This window comes from Choloepus didactylus, chromosome 22 (assembly GCF_015220235.1).
Source record: "Choloepus didactylus isolate mChoDid1 chromosome 22, mChoDid1.pri, whole genome shotgun sequence".
Lineage (NCBI taxonomy): Eukaryota > Metazoa > Chordata > Mammalia > Pilosa > Megalonychidae > Choloepus > Choloepus didactylus.
The window spans coordinates 36,752,163-36,777,605 of NC_051328.1; the positions used below are offsets into that span (position 1 = coordinate 36,752,163).

At 52.1% G+C, this 25,443-nt stretch overlaps 1 protein-coding gene across 1 annotated transcript in view; it reads left to right on the top strand.

Annotated features, from left to right (window-relative positions):
• LOC119519003 (c-Maf inducing protein) overlaps positions 1 to 25,443 on the top strand; it is a 232,059-nt gene that overhangs the window by 39,715 nt on the left and 166,901 nt on the right. The gene's annotated exons all lie outside the window — the stretch shown is intronic.

The window sequence follows — 25,443 nt, forward strand, 5'->3', positions numbered from 1 at the left end:
ATGACGGCATGAGCCACACAGGGGTAGAGCACTCTGGATGGGAGCAAGGAACAGAGGCCCCGGGGGAGAGCATGGAGGGCACCGCGGGACCCAGGTAAACTGTCCCCGTTCGTCCCGTAACCCTAGGAGGTAGCCCTAGCATAACTCCCATTTTACCAGTTGGCAGGGGCGCGGCTCAGCATGATTCCGCACACGGCTGACAGTGGAGTCATCGGCATTCGAACTCACGACTGACAGCACATCCCTGGCTCCCGCCTCTGTGTGGATTTTCCCTTCTGGTGTTCTTTTTGGGTGCAGGGGCTTAGACGAGCGACCAGGGGAGAGGTCCCATTTGTGGGTCCCCCTGTGGTGGGGTGTGTCCTGGGCCAGCTGGGCCTCCTTCGGACCCTGTGTGTGGATCAGGGGCGTTGTCTTGGGGGGTCTCAGCTGGCAGCCCTGGGGGTTAATCCGTGGTGTGGGGCGGTCACGTGCAGCGGACAGCTGCAGCCAGTGTCCTCGAGGGGGCTGAGCTCTGTCGGCTCCCGGGGTGGTGGGGACGGGCTTCCGGTGCCTGTTTCAGTCCCATCTCCACTGCCTCATGACTCTGATGCCAAAGAGGTCACAGCCTTTCTGATTCCTGGTTTCTTCTTGGTAAAAATGGGGTCAGTAAAACTCTGCCCTGTCTCCCCTCAAGAGCTCCTGTAAGGATCAAGTAAGATTATGTATGAGAAAGCCCTTTGTAAAACTCTAAAACCCTGTACATGGGAATCCTGATTTTTTCCTTTAATTGTAAAAACTGAATCAAAGCAACTTTAAAGAGAGTTAACCAAAAAAAAAAAAAAAAGGTCTTTACGTGCAGTTCCAGCGCCTTAGCATAACCGTGGGACATCCCATCCTGCCCACGTACGCGGAAGCTGAGTACATTTGGATATACTTTTGGGTAAGGTCTCACTTTCCAAACTCTTGCTACGTGCCCTTCAAAACTCTGGAACCAAACAGATTGGGATAATTTGGTATCCTTTGCTATCTGAACTTGGGAGTCAAACGGATTTAATTCTCAAGAGCTGCTTTGTTGATCTTCCACTCATTTCTCTTCATCTTTGTCGCACATACATGTATTTTTCTGTCATCACAAACCTGGCGAACAAGCCAGAGGTTTTCGTTCATTTTTTCCTCTCCTGTCATCAACATAGGTTATGTTTCTTTGGCGGCTGCCTGACAGTTCTTGAGTTGCGCCGTATTTTACGAAACCGTTTCCCTTTGGTGGGCTCTTCAGGCCATTTCCAGTGTTCTGTCTTGCATAGAGTATGTCACAGTGCATTTCTGCATGCTCCTAGCTTTTTTATTTTATTTTATCCTCCTTATGATGATGAAGAATTCTGTTTGGAAAAATTCCCAGGAGAGAGATTAGCTAGTCAAAGGGGTGTGAACGTTTTTATGGCTTTTGGTATCAAAGAGGCCACAGAGCTTTCCAAAAGAGTTGAGCCCATTAGTAGTGACGTCTGCAGTGCCCGATGTCTTGGTTCCACAGAGCCTAGTCAGCATCGGTGTCACTGATTTTTTTTTTTTTAATTCAGTTTTATTGAAATATATTCACATACCATACAATCATCCATGGTATACAATCAACTGTTCACAGTATGATCATATAGTTATGCGTTCACCACCACAATCTATTTCTGAACATTTTCCTTACATCAGAAAGAATCAGAATAAGAATAAAAAAAAAAAGTGAAAAAAGAACACCCAAACCATCCCCCCATCCCACCCTATTTGTCCTTTAGTTTTTATCCCCATTTTTCTACTCATCCATACACTAGATAAAGGGGGTGTGATCCACAAGGTCTTCACAATCACACCGTCACCCCCCTGTAATCTACATTATTATACAGTCGTCTTCAGGAGTCCAGACTGCTCAGTTGGAGTTTGGTAGTTTCAGGTATTTATTTCTAGCTATTCCAACACATTAAAACCTAAGACGTGTTATCTATATAGTGCATAAGAATGTCCATCAGAGTGACCTCTCGACTCCATTTGAAATCTCTCAGCCACTGAAACTATTTCGTGTCATTTTGCATCCCCCTTTTGGTCAAGAAGATACTCTCAGTCCCATGATGCCAGGTCCACATTCATCCCCGGGAGTCATACTCTTCATTGCCAGGGAGATTTACACCCCTGGGGGTCGGGTCCCACGTAGGGGGAAGGGCAGCGAGTTCACCTGTCAAGGTGGCTCAGAGAGAGAGAGAGAGAGGGCCACATCTCAGCAACAAAGAGGTACTCGGGGAGACTCCTAGGCACAATTATATGCAAGTTTAGACTCTGCTTTGCAGTAACGAGCTTCTTAAGGGCAAGTCCCATGATTGAGGGCTCAGCACATCAAACCGCCAGTCCCAATGTTTGGGTGTCACTGATTTTAATTTTTGTGTTCAGTTAGCTCCATGAGTTGAAAATGGCGCAGGGTTTGGTGTGGTTGGTGCCTTCTGCTCATGGTTGTGGCCTCTGTCCCTCTGTCCCTCTTCCGCCCCTCCTCGGCTCGCTGTTAGCGGCATTGGTGAAGAAGTGTTTCCCTGAAACCAGGACCCCCTTCCGTCCCTGATGGAGAGCAGGGAGAGGGGCTTTGCGGAGTGGCCGGGCTGCCAGAGCCAGGGTTTTCCGGCCTCCTAAGGGGCTGGGGACAGAGACACGCCAGGAGGAGGAGGAGGCAAAAGAGGGGAAGGGAAATGAGGGCACCAAAGGAAAATGGGAGGGAGAAACAGAAGACAAAGGCTGGCAAAAATAGAGCACGGGAAATGGCAGCGAGGACAGAGAGGACAAGAACCGCCGGGGAGAAAGGCAGGATGTGGAAGAGGAGAGGAGGGGAAAGGAGAAAGGATTACAGGGGAGGGACAGGGTCTGACTGGTGTGTGTGTGTGGAAGTGTGTGTGTGTGCAAGAGAAAGTGCATGTGAGAGAAAGTGTGTGTGAGAAAGTATACGTGTGTTAAAGTGATAAAGTATTAGAGAAAGTGTGAGTGTGAGAATGTGTGTGTCAGAAAATGTGTGCGAATGCTTGTGAGAAAGTATATGTGAGAGTGTGAAAGTATTCGTGAAAGTGTGTGTGAGTGTGGGAGAAACTGAGTGTGTGAAAGTGTGAAAGTGTGAGAAAGTATGAGTGTGAAAGTGTGAAAACTTAGTGTGTTAGAGAAAGCATGTGTGAGAAAGTGTGCATGTGTGTGTGAGAGACAGTGAAAGCTGAAGGGGGAGAGAGAGTGAGGTGAGAGCGAAGGAGCGAGGAGAAGAAAAGAGACAAGAGGGAATGAAGTGGGAGGAGCACTGGGTGGGGAGCTGGTGAGCCCTGGGTCTGTGGGATTGTCTGTCTGTGGGGCTGTCTGTCCACGGGGCCATCTGTCCGCGGGTGGCCTGGTTCTGCAGGGCCATCTGTCTGTGGGGCCGTCTGTCTGCAGGGCCATCTGTCTGCGGGGCCCTTGGTCTGTGGGCCCTCGGTCTGTGGGGTCATCTATCTGTGGGGCCCTCTGTCTGCAGGGCCGTCTGCGGGGCCGTCTGTCTGCAGGGCCATCTGTCTGCGGGGCCCTCTGTCTGCGGGGCCTCGGTCTGCGGGGCCCTCTTGTCTGCGGGGCCTCGGTCTGCGGGGCCTCGGTCTGCGGGGCCCTCTGTCTGCGGGGCCTCTGTCTGCGGGGCCCTCTTGTCTACGGGGCCTCGGTCTGCGGGGGCCTCTGTCTGCGGGGCCCTCTGTCTGCGGGGCCTCTGTCTGCGGGGCCCTCTGTCTGCGGGGCCCTCTGTCTGCGGGGCCTCGGTCTGCGGGGCCCTCTGTCTGCGGGGCCTCTGTCTGCGGGGCCCTCTGTCTGCGGGCCCTCTGTCTGCGGGGCCCTCTGTCTGCGGGGCCTCGGTCTGCGGGGCCCTCTGTCTGCGGGGCCTCTGTCTGCGGGGCCTCGGTCTGCGGGCCCTCTGTCTGCGGGGTTACCGCTTCCTGCGCCCTCGGTCAGGGCTGCAGGTGTGTCCAGGGACCCGTGTGAGCAGTGAGGGAAGGGGGTTGGTGCAACGCGGCATCGATTTGAGATGTGAATGGAGTCAGGAGTCGTGCCTTTGAAGCTGGAGGCTGGTTTGCACCCCAGCGCCGTCCCCACGGGTGGTCCAGAGCTGCGCGGGGTCTGGCACGGGCACCGGCCCACGGGAGACGCTCGCTCAAGGGAAGGGGTGTGGTGGCGGGCAGCGCTGGAGTCCAGCCCCAGCGGGGCCGTGGGTGCGTGACCACAGCTGTCAGGGGCGGTGGTCAGGGGCACGGATGCCGGGGCCAGCACGCACCCCCTCCTCAGCGGTGAGACCGGGGAGTTGCTCACCCACCCTGCCTCGGTTTCCTCACCCACAGAGCCCACCCATTCAAAGCGTGGGGCCTGGCATAGCGTTCATGGCCTGACGGCCTAGATCCCTGCCCAGGGCCTCGGCTCCTTGAGTCTTCCCAGCAACATGATGAATTAGGCTCCGTTTTACACGGGGAAGCTGAGGTGCAGGTTTCTGATGAGACGTCTAACAATGGCAACAACAGACCGTTTCTGAGGGTCTCATATGCAGCAAGCATTTATACCCCCTGTAGTCCTCACAGCAGTGGAATCCACAGATGAGGAAACTGAGGTTCCCAGTGGTGACATGACCTGCTGCAATCAGCGGGGATTGAGCGTGAACCCCTGTGACTCCAAAGCCGAGCCCCATCCCGTGATTCATGCAGGCCTGTGATTCATTTGTTTCATTTTTCAGGCCCACCCTGTAGACTGGAGCTCTTCAGGAAGTCTTAGGAAAGATGATTTATTTATTCGCCATTTGTTGTCTCTTAATTTTTTTTTTTTACATCTGTGAGTGTATAGGAATGTGATTCAGCATGTGATGTGCAAGGTTGAGGCCAGAGTCCTTGCTCAAAGGTAAAAGCCGAGTCCACCGGGGTGAGGAATGTTCCGGAAGCTTCCTTCCAGGCCCTGTCCTCGCCCACCGAGCTGTCTGTTGATTGGCGTCAGGCTGCTGGACACGCCTCTTCCTGGGTCTCCGGGGCCCACGGTAGCCCCGAGTCTGTGCACGTCTGTGCCCCAGGGCGGGGTCGGTGCCGCTGCTGGCCTTGGCCTGGCGCCCGCTCACTGCCCGTGTCGTGCCTCTCTGCCCCCAGCCCGGTGCCGGAGGGCCCCAAGCAGACCCTGGTCACCTGGGGGCGTTCCCGAATGTGTGCTGAGAGTGGAGCAGCTGCAGGGGCCGAAGCGTTCCCCCGAATTGGCTTTTATTGACGAGTGAAGGGTGGGAGGAAGCCACATGGCTGCCCCGGGAGAGGGTGGGCCCCTCAGACAACCCACTTTTCACCTCTGGGAGGAAATGAAACAGGACACGCTTCCCACGGGAAACACGACATCGCAGGAGGGGCCGGAGAGGAGCCCGGGCTCAATTCCTTCCCTAGGACTTAAGTTCGCGAGACCTTTTGAGCCAAGTACTGCGTGTGTGTGTTGCCCTGCAGTTCCGTGTAGATTACAGGGTGGCCCCGGGGGCTGTCCTCTCTGCAGTGACAGCGATGATGACAGCGGCGGTAGCAGCCACCAGCATAGTTTCAGCCCTGGCCTCGTTTAACCCTCCCGATAATGCATGGAATTAGGCCTGGTTGTTCCCACTTTACCCACAGGAAAACTGAGGCACAGAGAGGTGGAGACGCCTGCTCAAGGTCACACAGTAAGATGTGCTGAGCTGGGAGTCAAACTCAGTTCAGGCTAGCTCCAAATCCGGTGTTCCCTTTACTCCTCAGTGCCACCCGAAATGCCCCTGGGTACTGGCACCTTTGTCCCCAAACAACATGGAATATATTTTTATTATGAATGTTGGTGATAAGAATATACAATCTTAATTGCCATTTAGTGAGAGATTCTAGATGCCGGGCTCTTTCTTGCACTATCTCATTTAATCCACCGAGAAGCCCACGAGATGGGCATCATTATCCCCGTTTCACAGATGAAACCGAGGCACAGAGCTGTTACATGATCAGCCATTGATCATAGCGCCAGCGTCAGAGCTGGGATTCATGCGGAGTCTGATGACTGAAACTTTGGCCTGGGTGCTTTCGAGGATTTACAACCTACCAAGGCTTTGTCCAAGCTAGGTGACCTCAATGAACCTGTTTCCTCCTCCATAAAATGGGCCCAGTCACGCCCCCTATGGCATTGGTTTAAACCTTGTGACTCAATGACTGTAAAGCACCTGGCCAATTGAAAGTGCTCAGTCAGTGTCAGCTGTCAGCGTCGTCGTCGTTGTCGTCGTGGTTCCCATCAGAGTCCTTCCTGAGGAGTGGATCCCGGTGGTCGGGGTGGGCCTTGGCCTGGGGGAAGGAAATGAGGAGCCCCCGGGGGAGATCCCCAGGGTGGATGGTGGAAGCGCACACAGAAGCTGAGGCTCCTCTGATGAGGGGCCGGCCGTGGGCCTGGGTCCCTGCTCGGGTGAGGGCACGTGGAGAGGGGCTGCCCTGCACAAGCGGGTGGCAGGAGGGGCCTTCAGGAGCTCGACGGAGGCTGCCTCTCGCCGGCCGTTCCATTTCCTGCGAGGAGGGAAGTGACGGGTTTCCACTCTGGCTCCCAGGGAAGGATGGGACAGAGCTGCTCAGGGTGCGGCCCGCGTGGGGAGGATGGCGGGAAGATTGCTGCACTCCCCACCGTCCCGCGGGCTCTGCCCAGCTCGGGGTCTCTGGCTGCTGCCGGGCTGGTGGACATCCAGGACTCACTTCTTGGAGGGTGTGTGTCCCTCATCTGAGAGAGCCGAGGGCTCTGTCTCCTTTTATTTTGTAGGAGGCATAACTGAGACTCCACTGCCCTGCATCCTTGAGTGCTGTCACCTCCTCCTGGAAGTCCCCCTGGATGGTCGGCGGAGGGCTCGGTTAGCCCTACTTGAGCACCTTGCCATTGGCAGTTGTTTCCTTTCTGCCTCATTCCCCTAACTAGTCTGGAACCTGCAGTCCTCAGTCTTCTCATCCCTGAGATGGGCATGGCCTAGGAAGCAGGGTCCTGTGTGAGGCGCAGAGGAGCAGGGACTAGGGGCTGAGTAGGGGCGAGGGTGTGGAGTGCAGGCTCGGCTGGGCCTCAGTTTTCTCATCTGTGAAACGGGGAGAGCAGTGGGCTCTCCCTCCCTCAAAGTGTAGACGTGAGCACTGGATGGGTTGAGACGTGTGACGTTTGGAACAGCATCTGGCCCGTAGTGAGAACTGTGGCTGTTATTAGTCATAATTATTGAATTTAGTTATTTTTTGTAAAAAAATTCAATATTCCACAAATATTCAGTGCACCTCCTGAGTGCTGAGGGTACAGTAGTGAGCAAAACACAGAAACCCCCGGCCTACCAGAACTTACTAGTTGGGGGAGATGGACAGTACACGAGGAAGTGAAAGCCCAGGCAGGCCCCTGCTGCTGGGGGCCATGGAGGGGTAAGCGGCCCGGGGAATGGGAAGTCCTGTGGGGACGGGTGCTGCGACTTTGAATTGGGGTGAACTTTGGTGCCCCCACTTTCAGGGATTTTGGGGCCACACCTCTCCTCTGGGACACGTCACGAAGAGAAGGTTCATGAAAGCACGTTGGGCAGGCTGGATTGGGGGTCAGCCCCCAGAGAACCCCTGGAGCACAAATTGGGGAACCCCCAGGCACTGGGGAACACGGTGTACAAAGCGATGCTCCATCTCAGGGGTCTCATCTCAGTTATAGTCATCAGAGACCAAGACGAACATCTCGCCAAACAGAAGGGCGAGAGGGGTCAAAGGATGTATCCCAGCGGGAAGAACCGGGGCCACTTGGAAGGCAGTGCTCGGGGACCCACCTGCCGCCAGGCAGCTGCCCGTTTCCTGCTGCGTGGCCGGCATGTCCAGCAGTGGAAAGAGGCCACGACCTGGGTCATGGGGTGCCTTAATGACTCCCTAAGAGATGCTGGGGGCTCGTGGGAGGGTCTCAGTGCTGAGGGAGGTGAGGTCACCGGGCCCCCCAGACACAGGGACTCCTGGGCCTGGGGCTCCCACCTGCCGAGGTTATTCCAGCCTCGGCTGCGTTTTCTAGGATGAGCCGCTGTCTGGGAGCACCTGCTACGCGTCCCAAAGGAGTGGAGACACTGGGTCCTCTCACCATCAGCCCTCAGTAGATGATCAATCCCTGCTCCTGGAGCAAAAACTTGGGGTGCAGAGGGATTGAGTCACTTGTCCAGGGTCATCCTGCCGATGAGGTGGCAGAGTTGGGGCTCATGACAAATTGGAATCTCAAGAAACCATTTCCAGAGAGCCCCTGGACCTGGCTGGTTGCTTCCGGAAGGCTCTGCAGGGGGAGGAGGGAAACTTTCTCTCATCATTTCATTGGCTGGAGCCTTCCTGGGCCTTTGGACACAGCGGCTTTGAGAGGTTACAGTAACAGCTCATCCTGCTGTGAGGTCCGGCCTTGCAGGCTGGCTCTCCAGAGGATGTCCGGGCCTGGCACTGGGCTCCTGTTAATCGAAAATCCCACAGGACTGGAGTAGTGCACCGTGCCAGCTCTCTTAATTGCCCCCGCCCCCGGCCCCTCCTCTGATGCAGCCCTGGGCCCAGGTAGACGGTGCCTCTGGCTGGTGCAGCGTGGGGTCCGGGACCCCCTGCCTCCTCGGGCCGTCCCCATTGCCCCTCCAGCCACTGCTATCTGCGGGGACTTCTGCACAGCCCCTCACTTCCCCTGGTCTGTTCCTCTTCTGGGCAGTAAGTTTCGGTTTCCTTCTTACTTTTCCTTGTTGGTTCATTCATTCATGCACTGCAGTAGAGTGCAGAGGCTGGGAGGACAGACCCGTCAGATGGAGTGGGTCTGGGCAAGTTCTCGAACTCACCTGGGCCTCAGTTTCCCTTTTGGGAAAAGGGGCATGCTACTCCCCAGGCTGTCGCAAGGGTCGAATGAAACTATGTAGACTGTGGAGGGGTGTGCTCCTGCCATCCCTTCTTTCCTGTAACCCTTGTAGGCACTTCTCTGGACCAGGCCTGCCAGTGTCTGTGCAGCTCCTTAGAGCTGCCTGTCCCTGGGGGTGTCAGACCCATGCCCCCTGATTTGCTCTAGCCCCCCACCCCCACCCCCCAGCCCGCAGCTCGGGCACCAGCAGAGCCATCTGAAACTGCCGCCAGCGCTGCTTGCTGCCTGCAGCTGCTCCTCGTTGCTTCCAGATCCAAGTCTGGGCTTGTCAGCCTGGGACGAGTCTCCTGTTTTGGCCCACAGTGAGCCTCCCAACCCTCTGCCTTGTCTCTGGGTGCTTCTGGGCCCTTGCCCGGCTGGGCACTTCAGCACCCTCCTTCCCTGTCTCTGGGCCTGGCTGGGGTTTTCCCCACGTGAGGGGCCCCTTCTCCTTTCTCTCCTTATCCAAAGCATCCCCGGCCTCCTGGACACCTCGAGTTGCCCTTTTGCACAACATCTTCTTCCTCCATTCCCTTCCCCCGTGTATATTGTGTAAGTGCCGGCTTCTGACGCTTGTAGGACTGGTCACCAGTGCTGGGGGACACCATCGAATCTGCGGCCACAGGCTGTGCTTCAACTTTTCTTTTAGGTGAATTTTGATGCTTCATCGAGATTTCCCTCTTCTCCCTCCTTCCCTCCTTCCCTCCTCCTTTCTTTCTACCTGCCAAGCCCTGAGCATCTGCCTCTTTGAGGATCCCACACATCAAATTAACAAAAGAAGCACAACCTAAGATGAGAAATCATTTGATCGCTTTGTTACCCTCTGCCAATTGGTTAAAAAGTTTTTATGAGCAAATCTAGTGGTTATCCTTTGGAAAATAAGCAAACGCAAACCACTTCCTGCCACTTCCAGGAGCTGCTCGAGGGCCTGAGCTTTCTAAGACCTACCAAGAATCTGAAACTTCAGGCAAACTTCTTCCATTTTCCTGGAGAACTCGGCAATTTGTGTTGGTGAAATTCCGCTGGGACCCTGGGATTGCAGATTGCATGTCAGTCTTGTCTTGCAAAGGAATTTCTGAGATCGAGTAATGTGGCAAGAAGGGACATGGGGGACTTTGGTTGTGGTGCCCAGGCAGCAAATGCCTTCCTGCTCTGGGGTTGGTGCCCTGGGCTTCACGTGTGCCAGGCAGCCTCAGGGGACCTGAATCCCCTTCCTTGGGTCAGCCCAGGGTGGACCCAGGAGTGCTCTGTGCCATGTGTTGATTCAGGGGCTCCTTGGACTTCTTGCTTGACCTGTGCCCTAAATTCTGTGCTGTAGTTTGTGGCCGTCAGCCGCTTCGCAGGTGGGGGCGGGATTGCAGGGTGGTTAAGGGATAAGCTCTGAGACAGTTTGAATCCAGTTCTGCCACTAATTAGCAAGTTACCTAGCCGCTCTCTGCCTCGGTTTCCTTGACTGTAGAACAGTGATGATTATAGTGCCCCATCCTGGAGATGGTGGGAGGGTAGCACCCCCATGGGCTGGATCCTGTTCTTAGGGTTTACCAGTATTAACTAGCGTGACCCTCACAACAGCCCCACGAGGCACCTACTGCCTAGCTCCATTGTACAGAGGAGGAGACTGAGGCCCAAGGAGGTTCGTGGTTCACCAGCAGTTCGGGGAGTCTGGGCTTGTAACCACTAGACCACGCTGCCTCCCTGGGTGGATCTGATGAGATACTGGCCTCAGCAGGGTGGCCTCTTGGCCCGTTTGGCCTGGCACGATCCCGCTTTACCCTTGTCCTAACATGAGTATTAATTGTGCCCCATTTCATTCTCAGAGATACCCAGTTTGCAGGGTAGATTATGTGACCAGCTTCTGTATCAAGCTTTCAGGACAGTCCAAGGGACGGGGTGCCAAGTCCAGGTGTGCGGTGGAGGTGGTGGGGACGTATCACCGGGGACCAGCTCGCCTCACCCGGGTGCCTGAGCTACTAGCAGAGTAGAGGTGCCCCCTTCATCAGCCCACCCAGCCACCCTGTCCTCGGCATCTCTCGTGTGCCAGGCAGTCGGACGGCCCGCGGGGGTGGGCAGAGACTGGAGCGGGGCACAGAGGCACAGACACAGCCAGCAGCTCTGGAAAATGAAGTCATGGCCAAGGCCAGCCCTTCTGAGAAATGCAAAGTATTACCACCATGATCACATCCTCATTGCTTTGTTTGCCCAGTTACAACATTATATGGCCATTAACCAAGTTCATTCTGATTACTTATTGTTTGAATTAAAAAAAGAAGAAGCAGCAGCAGCAAATAAAGGAAGGCTTCTGCCTAAGTAACCAGGAGTTTGAAGTTTCCACTTGTGTACAGACCTTGGGCTGTGTGGAGCCATTGCCGTGCCTGGGACACGGGGTAATTGGTTTATCTTGGTTACGTCCATCACAGCCCTTGTGTCTCTGTCCTTAGGTATGTTTGCCGGATGTCACGGGGTGAGGCTTTCCCAGGCAGCCTCTTAAGCAGCCAGGTGTCTGCTCTGGCCTCTTGGGCAATGTTTTAGTAAAGCTCTGCCCTCTTCAATGCCTGCTAAAGAGGGGGGTTAGCCCTGTGTCTTGGGCAAACTGGGGCAGTTGGTCATTCCATACTGGAGTGAAGACAGACCTGGGTCACAAGATGTGCCTCTTCTGTGTGACTGCAGGGACGTGACATAGCCTCACCAAGCCTCAATGTCTCCTGCAAAACAGACTTGACAGTATCTATCTCCTGGGGTCATTGTGAAGCATCAATAATTGAGGGAAATCTAGCCCAGAGGTGCCTCACAAATGGCTGTGAGCATTGTTTTCATAATGGTTATAAATGATCTCAGGATTTTCCCCATGGTACTAAGGCAGTAGATGTTATCCCCTGGTCTCAGTGGACCACCAGGCAGTCTTCCAAGTCCCAGAGAACTCTGCCCCCTTTGAATGCCAGTCCAGTTACATTATCTCGGAGTGGGTGGCTGCAAGTGACTCTCCAATCTCAACTTGCTGCCCTGTCCTCTGAGGTTGCCTGGAGCCCATGTCCCTGTTCCAGATGTCTGAGCTAGTTGCCAGGCCTGACTGTGCCATAGATATTGTCACCTGGGAACAGGACAGGATGTGGACAAATAGCTGACGTTTATTGAGCACCTTCTTCACACCTGGCATTGTGCTCTACATGTTTTATATCTAAATCTGTACACAAAAATCCTCATTTTGCAAACAGAGAATTGAGGCTTGGAAAGGTTAAATTATTTTCCCAAAGTGAGAAATGGCAGCGCTGGGGCTTGAACCCACGTCTTCTTTACTCCACAGACTGTGCCACTCCAAGTGTGGTCCGCAGACCTGTGTAGTTCTGCAGACTGCTGTGATGAGCTAAGTGCAGAAAGCAAGATCAGGGATGTAGAGTGCCAGCAAGGGTGTGGAGAAATGGGAACCCGCGTGCATCGCTGGCGGGAACTTACAATGGTGCAGCTGCTGTGGTTGCTCAGAAAGCTAAGCTAAGAATTACTGTATGACCTGGCCATCCACTTCTAGGTATATACCCAAAGTATTGAAAGTGGGGACTCGGACGGATATTTGTACACCAGCGTTCATCGTGGCATTACGCTCAATAGTCAAAAGGTGTAAGCTGCCCAAGTGTCTGTCAGCAGGTGAGGGGACAAACCAAATGTGGTCCGTGCAAACGCAGTGGAATATCACTCAGCCTTAGAAAGGAAAGACATTCTGATGCCACCACTACTTGATGACATCGTGTTGAGGGAAATAAATCAGGCAGATATTGAATGATTTCACCTATATGAAATAGCTAGAATATGCCAATTTATAGAGACAGAAAGTAGAGTACAGGTACGGGGTGGACAGTGGAGGGGGGTGGTGGAATGGGGACTTAGTGTACAATGGGTGTAGGGTCTTTTGGGGTGATGGGAAAGTTCTGGTACAGGATGGTGGTGAGGGCACTGCGACATCGTGCATATGATTAATCCCACTGGAAGGTAAGTTTGGGAGAGGCTGGGATGGGAAAGTCTATGTTATTTATTTGTTTCCACAGTTAGAAAAGCAACTGAGTGAGAGACTAGAGACAAATGACAATTAAACATAAGCTATTTAATTAGATTCTGAACTAGAACCAATAACAGAGGAGAAAAGGCCCAAAAAGACGTTATTGGGACATATGAAAAGTTTGGAATATAGACTATAAACTTTATATCAATCTTAAATTGCTTGAATTTGATAATTGCACTTAAGGTGGTTACATACGTGAAGATCGTTGATGTGGTTAAAAGGAAATGTTGAATTATATGTGTGGTACTAGATTAAAAATTAAAAAAAAAAAAAAAAATCCATGGAACTGCCCCAGACAAACAGTGGACCCTGAGTTAAAACGTGGACCATAGCTAATAGTACAATTATAAAACTGTGCTTCTACTGGTTGCAACGAATGTGCCACATCAATGCAAAGTGTTAGTTACAGGGTGGTATATGGGAATCTGGTATTTTGTGCATGATGTTTCTATAAACCCACAACTTTCCCTGATAAAAAAACAGTGAATATGTTTGTTCTCAGGAGATGTACATGAAAGTTTTAAGTGATTAAGGAATGTACAGTACATAACCTACTCTCATGTTTAGAAAGTAGATCTATAGATAGATTGCCAGATAGATAGACAGACAGATGGCTAGCTGGATGGATAGACGGATAGATAGAATGATACAGCAAATGTGACAAAATGTTAAAAATTAAAAGTTGGTGGATTTGAGTGTCTGGGGAGCGTAGGGGTATGTAGGAGTTCTCTGTATGGGGTTTGTAGTATTTTTTCAGCTTTTATGTAAATTTGAAAGTATTTCAAAATAAAAAATAAAAGAGTAGGGGTGTAGAACCTTTTCTAGCAATTTGACATTGCCATGCCATTTTTTAAATTGTACTTTTCCAAAGTATCGGTCTGTGATGGGCTGGAAATTAACAATGAAAGCTGGACTTTCACCATAGATAGTTTGGGAAGTGCTGCCATGCTCTTTAACTCCTTGTATCAGCCAGTTAGGCTGGGTTATGCTGCAGTAACAAATAGACCCCTCCTCTCCCACCCCTCAGTAGGTTCACAAAAGATGTTTACTTCTCCTTCAGGCTCAATGTCCAGGGTACATCAGCAGAGAGCCTTGCTCATCACAGTCTCTCAGGCCCCAGGATGATGGGCATCCCACGTCAGCCTGTGCTTCCACCGTCACAGAGGCAGGACACGGGGCAGAGCAACTTATACATGGCCTGGAAACAACACACATCACTTCCCGTGTTTCATTAGCCGAAGCGCGTCACATGGCTCCATCAGTAATTTACGGTGGGGGTGGGGAGGAGAAGGAGAATCCTGCCATGTGGCCAGAGCAAAAGGTGGGAAGAGAGAGCGTGCTCGGGAGCAGTCCAACCCTGTTCCCTATGTATGCCGTTGCTCCTCTGGGCCAGGATGGGCTCTCCCACAGCCTGGAGAGCTGCCGCTTTTGTCCAGTTGCTTGCATTCCGGGTTTCAAAGGCAGCAGAGTCTGTGGGCCCCTGGGTGTCAGGGGAGACCCACTGGGCTGGGTCCTGGTTCCTACTGCAGAATGGTTGTAATGCTTTCTTGGTCTGGGAACCGAAAGTCTTCTTGCCTCCTCCTGTCGGGCTATGTGAAGGAAGAAGTTGTGAGCAGTTTCAGGAAACTCTGTTCTGAAACTTGGGCCAAGATAACTTCCCCTCCCTGGCCTTGAGGCTCTCAGTGAAGTAAACAGCTAGTTGAACCCAGGAGTAATATGAACTAATGTTTATCGAGTGCTTTCTCTTTCTATGTGCTGGGCACTATGCTCAGCAACTTACACATGTTATCTAGATTCATCCTTCTACAACCCTCACAGATGGGGCTGTTAGCCTCATTGTATGCATGAGGAAACTGAGGCTCAGAGAGGTTAAGGAACTTGCTTCAAGTCACACAGCTAGAAACTGACTGAGCTGGGATTTGAATCCAGGCCTGGGTGATTCTGATTCTGAGCTTGCACCCTTTACCATTTTGATGGTCCTTACTGAGCTGAGTTCTGACAAGAAGAAATGAGGAAGGGTCCAGGAGAAATTTTCAGTCCTTCAAAAAGTCCAGTGAAATCTCAGCATTTTTTCTTGGAAGGTAGATCCTGGCTAAGTTAAGTGTATTCTTATCATTGCATGGGGAAACCTAAGCCTTCCTTTTACTGCTATTTATGGTCTTTTAAAAATTGTGTCCTTGTACTATGTATTATGGAAAGAACATTGGTAAATGGACATAAAAATGGAAAGCAAAATTAGTAATGGCTGTGGCTTAGTAGTTTGAGGGGAAAAAGTCTTCCAAATATGAAGAGTAAGTGGGAGGAAAAAGAGGGTCTTTGAAGTTGAGATGGCTCAAGGACTTGTTCCTGAACGTTCCTTAAGGTAAAATCGTTTGTCTGGCCTGGCTTTCTGGGGGTCTTGGGCACCCTCTTTCTGCAGATGCTAAAGGTGAGCTTAACACCACCCCTCTCGAGTTGGGGTACGTGCAGCCCAATGGGGGCGGTGGGGGTGGGGGGTGGTCAGGAGTCCAAGAAACCATCGGCCGAGTAGGGTGTATCTTCCTCACGCATCCATTTGCCTGGTTGATTCAAAGGGAAAAGGTTAAGTAATTTATCTAGTATATAATTTAAAACATGGTCTACTCTTCTGGAATATATATTTTTACTTGAAGACTTTAGGGTGAGAAGGTTAAGTGATTTAACTGGTGTGTAATTTAAAACACGGTGCTTCTTTCTGGGATCATCCATTTTAGAAGATTTGGTAAAGGGGGAAAGGTTAAACAGTTTAGGGGGTCATTTAAAATATTATTTTGCTATTAATGCAGGCACAGATATGAAGTGGAATGCAAAATTCATAAGGCTTGTTAAAATTAAACACAAGCCTTAAATGACAATTCCTGATTCAGGTGGACACAGATCACTTAGTGTTTGCCCTTCTTCATATTTTGAGTTCTTAGAGACATAAGAGGACTGGGTTCTCGGGAGGGGTCTGTAACGATAGGGGTGCCTGGGACACCAGCCCTGCCCCTGGAGGCCGGACCGATCCAGGGAGTCTGTGGTTTTCCCTTTCCTTGTTTATTTTCCTTTTGGTTTTCCCAGTCTTTTAGTAGAGCCTGTGACATGCCAGCCTGTGGCTCCCTACTAAGGGGGAACAGTGTTTTCTGCTCCTGCTCGGGCCTGGGGAGAGGGGGGACTGGGAATTTCTGGCAGAGATGGTCAGACCAGCACAGAATGAGGTGGGGGGGCCCCACCTCAGCAAATTGAGTGCTAGAGCCCCAACTTAGTCTTATGTTTAAAATATTAAATGTATGCATTTGTGTTTTTTTTAATTGTGTAGTTTTTGAATGAATAATAATTTCATGTGATGCAGCTCTCAAAAGCCATAGAAGGATGTGCAATGAAAAATCTCCCTCCCACCATGAGCCCGAGCCACCCAGAGCCCCCACCCCAGAGGAGACCTGCTTGTTCCTTTCTAGTCATCTTGTTTCCATAGATATTCTAGACATAAACAGACAAATACATGCACATATTTATTTCCTCGGTTGGTCTGTTTAAACAAGTGACAGAATCCTGGACACAGGTTCCTGCTTTACTTTTTCATTAGACAAGGGAAGAATGGTTCCCGACCCTCATTCTCTTTTGGAGGCGGCAGAGTTCTCCGCTGCGTGGACGCACGGCGGTTATTGAACGTTTTCCCTACTTTGGGGCCTGTGTCTTGTTCCCGGCCTTTTGCTCCTTCAGATAATGCAGCAGGGATCATCGGCGTATGTATAGATCTTTGACACGTACGCGAGGCTGTCTCTGGGCAAAGGCTATGAGCCTTTGGAATATCGATAGGTATTTCCCAACCGCACTGGGACTTTGGAGCCCTGTCCTTCCATCTGTTCAGAGAGGAAGGCCAAGGAGGAGGCCCAAGGGCAGGACCGGGATGGGGAGCAGATGAAGGGGTCTTTCCGGAGCGGCTCCTCATGTATCACGGGGCCTTCCATGAAGGTGCATCGTCCGCGCTGCACCCTGGGCTGCGGAACGCTCAGGAGTCCGGGTGCCGTGGTCAGAGTGGGCCACCCTGGGCCCAGCTGGCCGGTCAGGTACAGAACGAAACCCATGGCCCGTTCATTCGGAAGAAGTGGGATCTCAGTGCCTGCTCAGCCCTCCACTCCCCACTTCATAAAGTGAGATGAATTATGCATTTACTGGTGTAAAAATAAAGATCTGCTCTTTAGGGAGAAACGCGCAGCAGGGGCAGGTGCAGGGCAGGGTCACACGGTTCTCTTGGAGTGACGGCGAGGACACCCCTGAGGTGGGTGGCCTGTGTCCACGCGTCGGTCCTTTCGTGCACCCTCTGCAGCCCTGCTTTGATTCGCAAGGCAAGGCACAGATCGGGGCCGCGCGGGCAGGGAACCCAGTTGCTGTGTGGCCGGTGTCACACCCTCGACCTGCAGGCCGACCCCTGCCCCAGGAGCCGCTCGGCTCGGTGTGTGGAGGGAGTGTGGGTTTGAATGGGGGCTCCCTGCTTCCTGTCTGCCGTTACCTGTCGTGCCACCCCGAACTCTAGGTTTTTGAGCACTAAAAAATGGGAATGGTGCGCAGTGAGTCATTGGCTGTCTTTCCTTGCTGCCTTGCTTCCTTTCCCTCCCTCTGGCCGTCCTGAGCAGGCAGGGCCCGTTTGGTCCCCCCCACAGTCCTGTCCTGGCGTCGGGCTTTGGATGGAGGGCTCAGACCTTTCTGGATGGCCCGACAAGGTGTCTCCTGTGGCTCACCTGCCCCGAGGCACACCTTGGGGTACAGCAGCCCCAGGCTGCGGCCTTCCTGCCTCCCTAACCAGCTGGGAGGGAGCAGCATGGCCCCGGGTGGGCTGGAGAAGGGAAGTGTGGCTGATTGGATGGGCGGGGGCCGCCCTGTCAGGGACTCCCGGGTCCTTCTCCCCACCCAGAAGTCCTGCTCCCTCTGGAGGGGCTGTGGGTACATGGGGTTGGGCAGGCAGATCGATTTACATCTCAGTTTTAGATGAGGATCCCTTTCTTTTCTCTCCAGTGGGGCATGTGACATGCTTTGAATTCTCCGCCCCGTGAACACCCTGTCCCTAAGGATGGGGCGCTCAGCAGTGTGCCCCACCCGCCGTCCCTTTCATATTGTAATTTATGGTTCTCAGGGTCGTTCCACCTAGAAGGCGTCTGTCCCTCCTGGAGCCACACAGACCAGACATCAGGGCCTTCATTTCTCCGCACAGGGACACCCAGCTCAGGCCAGTGACCGGAGCTGCCCCTGTGTGACCGAGAGGGATGCCCGGGCTCTGGTGTTCTCTGCTGCTGATGACACGGTGATAACGGCTGTTAACATTAATTAGCTGACATCATTCTGCGCCTTCAGCTAAGCACCTAGCTTGGGTTATTTTATTTAATCCTTTAAGTCTCGTAAGGAAGCCCTGTTGTTATTAGCTCCATTTGACAGAGGAGTAAACCGAGGGTTAGCAACCAGCGGGACATGCTCAAGGTCACGTAATTAGCCAGGGACAATGCCAGGATTTAAACCCTGGGGTGTGATTCCAGAGCCTTCTTCAAAACTACACTCCACATCGCCCTTCTCCAGTGCAGCTCAGACGAACCCTAGACCGATGCCTTTTTTCTTTAATTAAAAAAAAAACAAAACAACGAGTCTTTATTTGGGGAAATTTTTTAACATGCTGAGAACATAAAAGAGTAAAATGAACTCTCATTTACTTGCCACCAGCTTCAACAGTTACCATCTCACGGCCAGTCTCGTTGCATCGCTGCCTCCACCCATTCCCTTCTCCCCCAAACACTGAATTCTTTTGAAGGAAATCCTCGACATCCTATTGTTCCATTAGAAAATATTTTGGTAGGTATCTTTTAAAAAGGTGTGTTTTTTTTTGTACAAATAAACACAATATCATTATCATGCGCAACAAAATTGACAAGAATTCCTTGATACCAAATGCCCAGTCAATAATCCTGTTTCCCCTTTGTCTCATAAATGATTTTTACTGTCGACTTGTTCAGATCAGAATCTACAGAAGGTCCCCACAGGTGGGTTGGTTTGCTGTATTTCTTAAGGGTGTTTTATGCTACTTTTTAAATCAGGTCATCTGTCCTATAGAATTTCCCATATTCTGGGTCTTGCTGGTTTGCTTCCTCGTGGTGCCATTTGATGTGTTCCCCCATGCCCTGTATTTCCTGTAAAGCCTGTATGTTTCTAGTTAGATCCGCATTTGGCAGCTACCAGCCAAATGTGGCCACCAAGCCCTTGAAACTTGGCTGGTCCAGATGGAAATACACTGCAAGTGTGAAATACATACTGGATTTTGAAGACTCTGAACCAGTTTAAAAGAACACAAAACGTATGAATAATTTTTGTATTGACTGCATGTTGAAATAGTAATACGTTGGATATATTGAGTTAAATGAAGTGTACCACTAAAATTAATTTCACCTGTCTTTTTAAAAAATATGGCTAGAAAAAATGGAAACTTACATATGGCATTGTATTTCTATTGCAAAGGGGCGATATTTTAAATCTACCTTTCTGTCTTCGTTTATAAGATGGGATAGTTTTAAAGAGAGCTTCTTCTTATCAGCCACAGGGTTGCTCCAACGTGCAGTGGGTACAGGAAAGGCAGAAAATACGCTTCGTTCCTTCTCTCTACGTCAAGGTTTAGAATAATGAGCTGATTTTGTGAATCTTCCAAACATTAGTGAGTTTGTTGTTGTTGTTTTAGTATCAGTATGAGTCCATGGCTTTAACCTTAAATTTGTCGAGTTGCAATCCCTTGCAGTTATTTTTAGTTTTTTATATTTTGATGCTCAGATCGTCCCATCTCTGGCCATTGTGCAACTTTTACTTAGATTTTGATTCCTGAAGCTAGAAGCCCTTCGCTTGCTTTGGCTGGTCAAAGAGCCCCCCTTTTCTGGATGGAGTTTTCTTGGAGGGGCCTGCCCGTGCTCCTTGTGGCCCGCAGACACAGGATGTGGGGCTTCCTGCCAGCGGGCTATTCTTAGGTGCCACCTTTCCCTCTGGCCTGGAGTCGGGGAGCCAGGCCAGCCCTGCTGGCTCAGGCCCCACGCATAGTAGGTATTCCGGAAACGGCTGTCGAGTGAATGAAGTGGCCGAAAGCTGATCCGTTACACCACCTGGTCGGATTGGGCTCCTCTCCACGCTGGAATCCTCGGAGGCCAGCTCGCAGACAGAGCCAGCCTTTGATTCTCTGCCACCCCAGGCTGAGTGCGTGCGGAGCAGGACCGAATGGGGGCCCCCCACTTTTCATTTCTGGCCTGGCCGCTGTGCAGACCTTTGGGGTATGAGCCACGGGGCAGGGGTCGGATTTGGACAATCCTGGATCGGAGCCCCTCCCTGCTCCCGTTTCCAGGCTGGGCTGTTTTGCAAGAGGCGAAGGATAGCTTGAGCCGGCTCCTGACTTAGTAGCTGACCCCTTCCTGGTGTGAATTTTTTAAATTCCAGCTCTCTGAACCTCCGGAGTTGGTTTTCACCCCATTGACTTGCAACCTTTGCACTGTTGCCTTTGCTCAAACAGCGTTTGTTTTGCTTCCCTGGGCCCTGGCCGGGCAGCCCTGGCCCCGCTGCCCGACTCAGGGATGGGGCTGAAGGAAGGCGCTGGGCTTAGGCACCAGCTGGCCATGAGGTTTCTGTCTTGGTTGCTGCTGTAAGTTAAAAAAAAAAGACGACAACCAACACACTGCCAGCTTTGTTGATGTCCAGAGAATCTTCATCCCCAAAATAATGTGTTTGTTTCTGGAGAATGACTTCATGTATTTACTATATGAGAGGCTGGAATCCGGTGGCACTTCTGGTCTATTTGAGGACTGGATTTGCATCTTTGGTTTTGTTACGAGGTGAGCAGGTGCTCTCAGCCCAGGCGGGTGATGAGGTTGGTCAGGGAGGGGGAGGATGGCCGAGAAAGCATCCCCTTGGGCGTGTGACCACCTCCAGAGGATCTGGGTGAGAGAAGGTTCCAGAAATGGCAGGAAGGGGCAGCTCAATTTGACCTTAAAAACAAGATTGACCTCGGGCCATCAGGAATGTGAGTTCTGCAATTAGACCACCTAGACCTAGTCCAGGTAGCCAATTATTAGTCTGTGACCTTGGACATGTTGCTTGACCTCACTGAGCCTCGATTTCTTCATCCTCAAAATGGGGATATTGTGAGGAGTAAGTCCATGTAAAGCTTTTAGCTTAGCTTCTGGCACATGGGGGACACCCCGTGATAAAGAGCTCTGGTGTGGTGGTTAATCGTGGGAGCTCAGAAAGTGAGTTCTGGCTCCACCACTTTAAACTGTCAGTCCCTGAGTTAGTTTCCAAACCTTTCTGTGACTCAGTCTCCTCATATGTAAAATGGGGATAGGAATAGTTCCAGGGTGGTTGTGAAGATGAAATGACTTAGAAATAAAATCCTGAGGATTATGCCTGCCTCCCCTATGTGCTCTGTGATACTGGCCCTCCTTGCTTTAGCACTGTTAACACCGACAGCTGTCAAACAAGGCCACCGCACACCAGAAAATGCAATGAACAGCTCCCAGGACAGCATTGCTTGAAGACCGGGCCCTCTCTTACTCAGTCTCCCCAACAGCCCCAGAAGGAGGTTGTAGCCTTCCCGTTTTCCAGAGCTGGAGCTTGAGGCCCAAGGGTTCCCCACGGCCACACCACCAGCCACTGGCCGAGCTGGGCTTAGAGCTGCAGGCTGGGTAGCCCCAAAGTCCTGCATCCTTTACCTGGGCCAGGATGCCTTCTCCCAGCGACCCCAGAGCAGAGAGAAACTTCCGGGAACTGACCGTCTGTTACGTGCAAGGATATGCCAAGGTTTTACAGATTGACCAGGCAGGTGAGACTGAATCCTCTCACCTGTGCTTGGAGACCTCCAGGTGGCCTCCTGGTTCTCATCCCTCAACCTTCAGGGTCCCTCACGCTTCAAAATGTAGAATTCTGAGGTCCCTGTGGGGTGGTGTCAATGTGTGTGTATGGGGGGGGTGATGGGAGAGGCACATCCACTCTCGGCTTTGAGGGTCAATCAGGCAGGTGCCACTTGGTGCCAGAGAACACAGTATCGATTTACTATGAAGTGCCCGGGCTTTTGGGGCCAGGACTGAGGCTAACAAGAGGCTTATTTTGTCCACCTGAGTGCCGCATCGATAGCTATCAGGAAATCATTGGGCTGGGGGTCCTGAAACCATCATCTGATTTATTTATGCTTTTAATGAATGTGTATTTGGCTCCAGACGCCGAGCTAGGCCTCGGGGGCTGGTTGACATGCCGGCCGGGGCCTGTGTGCCCGTGGGTCCGTGCCACAGCCTTCTCCTGCCGTGCCCTGCGGGCCATGTGGCCGTGGCTGGTGGGGGGCTGGAGGACAGGAGGAAGCCAGGAGCCGCAGGATTTCTCCCCCTCTGACTCCGGAAGTCTCCTCGACAGCTGCTGTGACTCCTCCGTGGCTCCAGCTCCCCTGCACAGGCTGGTGGTCCCAGCCCCCGGGCCCTGCCCGACCCCTCCAGTCTGTAGGTGGCGGCTTCCTGCGGTTGCGAGTCTCCGGGGTGCCTCGGTGTACCCCGTTTGGCTCCTCAGCCCCTCTGTCCCCAGCGAAACCATTCTCTTGTGTTCAAGTCCTTCCCATGCAAACACTCCAGTGGCTTCTCTCTCTGGTTGGACCCTGACTGACCCAGCGGGTGGGGAGGACATGGCCCCAGCTTTTGAGTGATTTCTAGCCCAGTCACCTGACTTCAGGTCTACAGCAGGAATTCTTTTTCTCTTTGCAGTTCTCTGCAGAGGGAAACTTCCAAATTCTCCTCTTCCCTCCCCTCCTAGGGCTTCCTCCTGCGGACGCCTCTCCTTGTGGAAATCAACACCTGTTGGGTTTTTCATCTCATCCCACTTTCTCATTCTTGGTTTCCCTGGGCACTTTCTGAAATATAAAGTGAATTGTGCCACTCCTCAGTTTTAATACTTCTTCTTGGTCCCCAGTGCCCTCCCCGGGATAGTCTCAATCTTACTGAACTTCTTTCTTTTCCTAAATGAGCCAGACTTTGCTCGCCTCTTGTTTTTTGTGTGCGTGTGCTGTCTTCTAGTCTGGATCTTTCCCTCCCCCCGCCCCCTAACCCCACACTCTGTCTCTCTGTCCTTTCTCTTGGCCAGCTCCACCTTCCCAGCCGGCGTGACACCCAGTGATGCCCAGGGCCCCGTGCTCCCATTGGGGTGACTCCCAGCGATGCCCAGGCCCTTGTGCTCCCACCGGGGTGATGCCCAGAGATGCCCAGGCCCCCGTGCTCCCATTGGAGTGACTCCCAGCGATGCCCAGGCCCTTGTGCTCCCACCGGGGTGACTCCCAGTGATGCCCAGGCCCCCGTGCTCCCATTGGGGTGACTCCCAGGGATGCCCAGGCCCTTGTGCTCCCACCGGGGTGACTCCCAGTGATGCCCAGGCCCCTGTGCTCCCATTGAGGTGACTCCCAGCAATGCCCAGGCCCCCGTGCTCCCATTGGGGTGACTCCCAGCGATGCCCAGGCCCCCGTGCTCCCATTGGAGTGACCCCCAGCGATGCCCAGACCCTTGTGCTCCCACCGGGGTGATGCCCAGGCCCCCGTGCTCCCATTGGGCTGACTCCCAGCGATGCCCAGGCCCTTGTGCTCCCACCAGGGTGACACCCAGCAATGCCCAGGGCCCCGTGCTCCCATCGGGGTGACTTCCAGCGATGCTCAGGGCCCCGTGCTCCCATTGGGGTGACTCCCAGCGATGCCCAGGCCCTTGTGCTCCCACCGGGGTGATGCCCAGCGATGCCCAGGTCCCCGTGCTCCCCTGCTGTCACACACTCACTCAGCCTCAACCTGACTGTAGGGGCTGGGGCTGGCCTGTTCCCGGCTGGGCCCCAGCACCTGGCAGCAGGTGTCAAAGTGTCCAGGTGTCTGACCTCAGTAAATTCTCCCTCTTGTGCACACAGTCCTGCCCAAGGATGTGCAAGGAGCACAGTGAGCAACTAGAGCCAGCCTCAGAGTTCATCCACGAAGGAATAGGGCAGTGCGTTTTGGTATATTTTTTGTGATGCAGCAATGAAATAGAATGAAGTTGATCTTATTCTATTCTTGTGTTGCAGTGGAAAGATGTCCATGATATGTTATTATCCAAGACTCATTGTTACACAAAAGCATCAAACAAAATGTATTTTTTAATGTGGATGTAAATGCTTGGAAAAATGACTCCAAGGAAACTCCCCAGACTGGCCATAAGGATTATCTCTGGGGAAGAGAAGCAGATTGAATCCAGGTGAAGGGGACTTTGTTGCTTTTTATTCTTCATACTTCTATATTGTTTTGAATTTTTATGACAACACAGTGTTCAGGGATTAGCTGTGTAATTGCAAAATAAATAATGAGCTATTAAGAGAAGGAGAAAACCCACACTTAAACCAGCCTGTCCCAGGAATCTCTAAAAGCACCAGGGAGATTAGAAACATTTCACCCAGAAGAAATGTTGAAGCAACGGCGAGTCTTTTGGGAGTATGTCGGAAATGATCCCATCCTTGGGAATCCATTTTTGGAGTTAGACATTCTCTGGAGGATTGGAAGATACAGGCATGGCACTAAGTTGGCAGCGCTTAAAACGTCTATTTTAAACCTTGACCTCCTGCCACGACAATGGGAACCTTTTATAGTTCATGGATTTTCTAGGAAAATTAAAACAACTGGATTTATGGAATTTCTTTGCAGGCAAAATAAATGAAAGGCGTCCTTTGGCTGCCCCCCACTCCCCTCCACAGTTGGTTGTGTGTGTGTGGGGGGGGGGGTGTGGAGGAGGGGGAAGGGGCAAGCACTGCAGCTATTTGTGGATCCACCATTCTTTGGAAGGCTTGGGTCAGTGGGGATGCTATTTCCTAAATCATTTCTGAGACTCCCATGGCTAACGTCTATGGATTACCTCATCCCCACATTTCCCATTTGGCTTTCTCTGTGATCAAAGGATAGTTGAGCACAGAAAATCTGTCGTGATTTTGGGAAAAAAAACCCACTGGCCCATTGGCTGTCCTCTGGGCTTATTGACACTGCAGGGTTGGGAGATGGAGAAAGATGTCAGGGTTGGGAGTGAAAACGGTGACCTGAGAAGGTGGAAGGAAATACGGGAGCACCCTGACCTGGCTGGGGGGGATAAGGAAAGTAACATAGACTGAGCCCCACCAGACCAGTTGTTCTTGTGTTCATTCACAACTAGCCCTAGGAGGTGGGCTCTGGCCTCGCACCTTGGGCCTTGGAGTCCCACCTTGGGCACTGGCATCCCACCTTGGGCATTAGCCAGTCAAAATAACTGCTGACCTGCTACCTCCATTTGGTGTCTGCTGGTATTAAGGCATGCAAGATAAAATCACCATGCTTGTTGATCTTGCCACTAAACGGGACCGGCTTCTATTTGAGAGCGGAGCCTGGGCCTCCCAGAGAAAGCCCTAAATCCCCAACTCAAAACCTCCTTCAGCATAGGAAGTGGTGTCTCTGGTCTCTTTCCCCACTCAGCTACACCCTCCCTGGGCTTTCC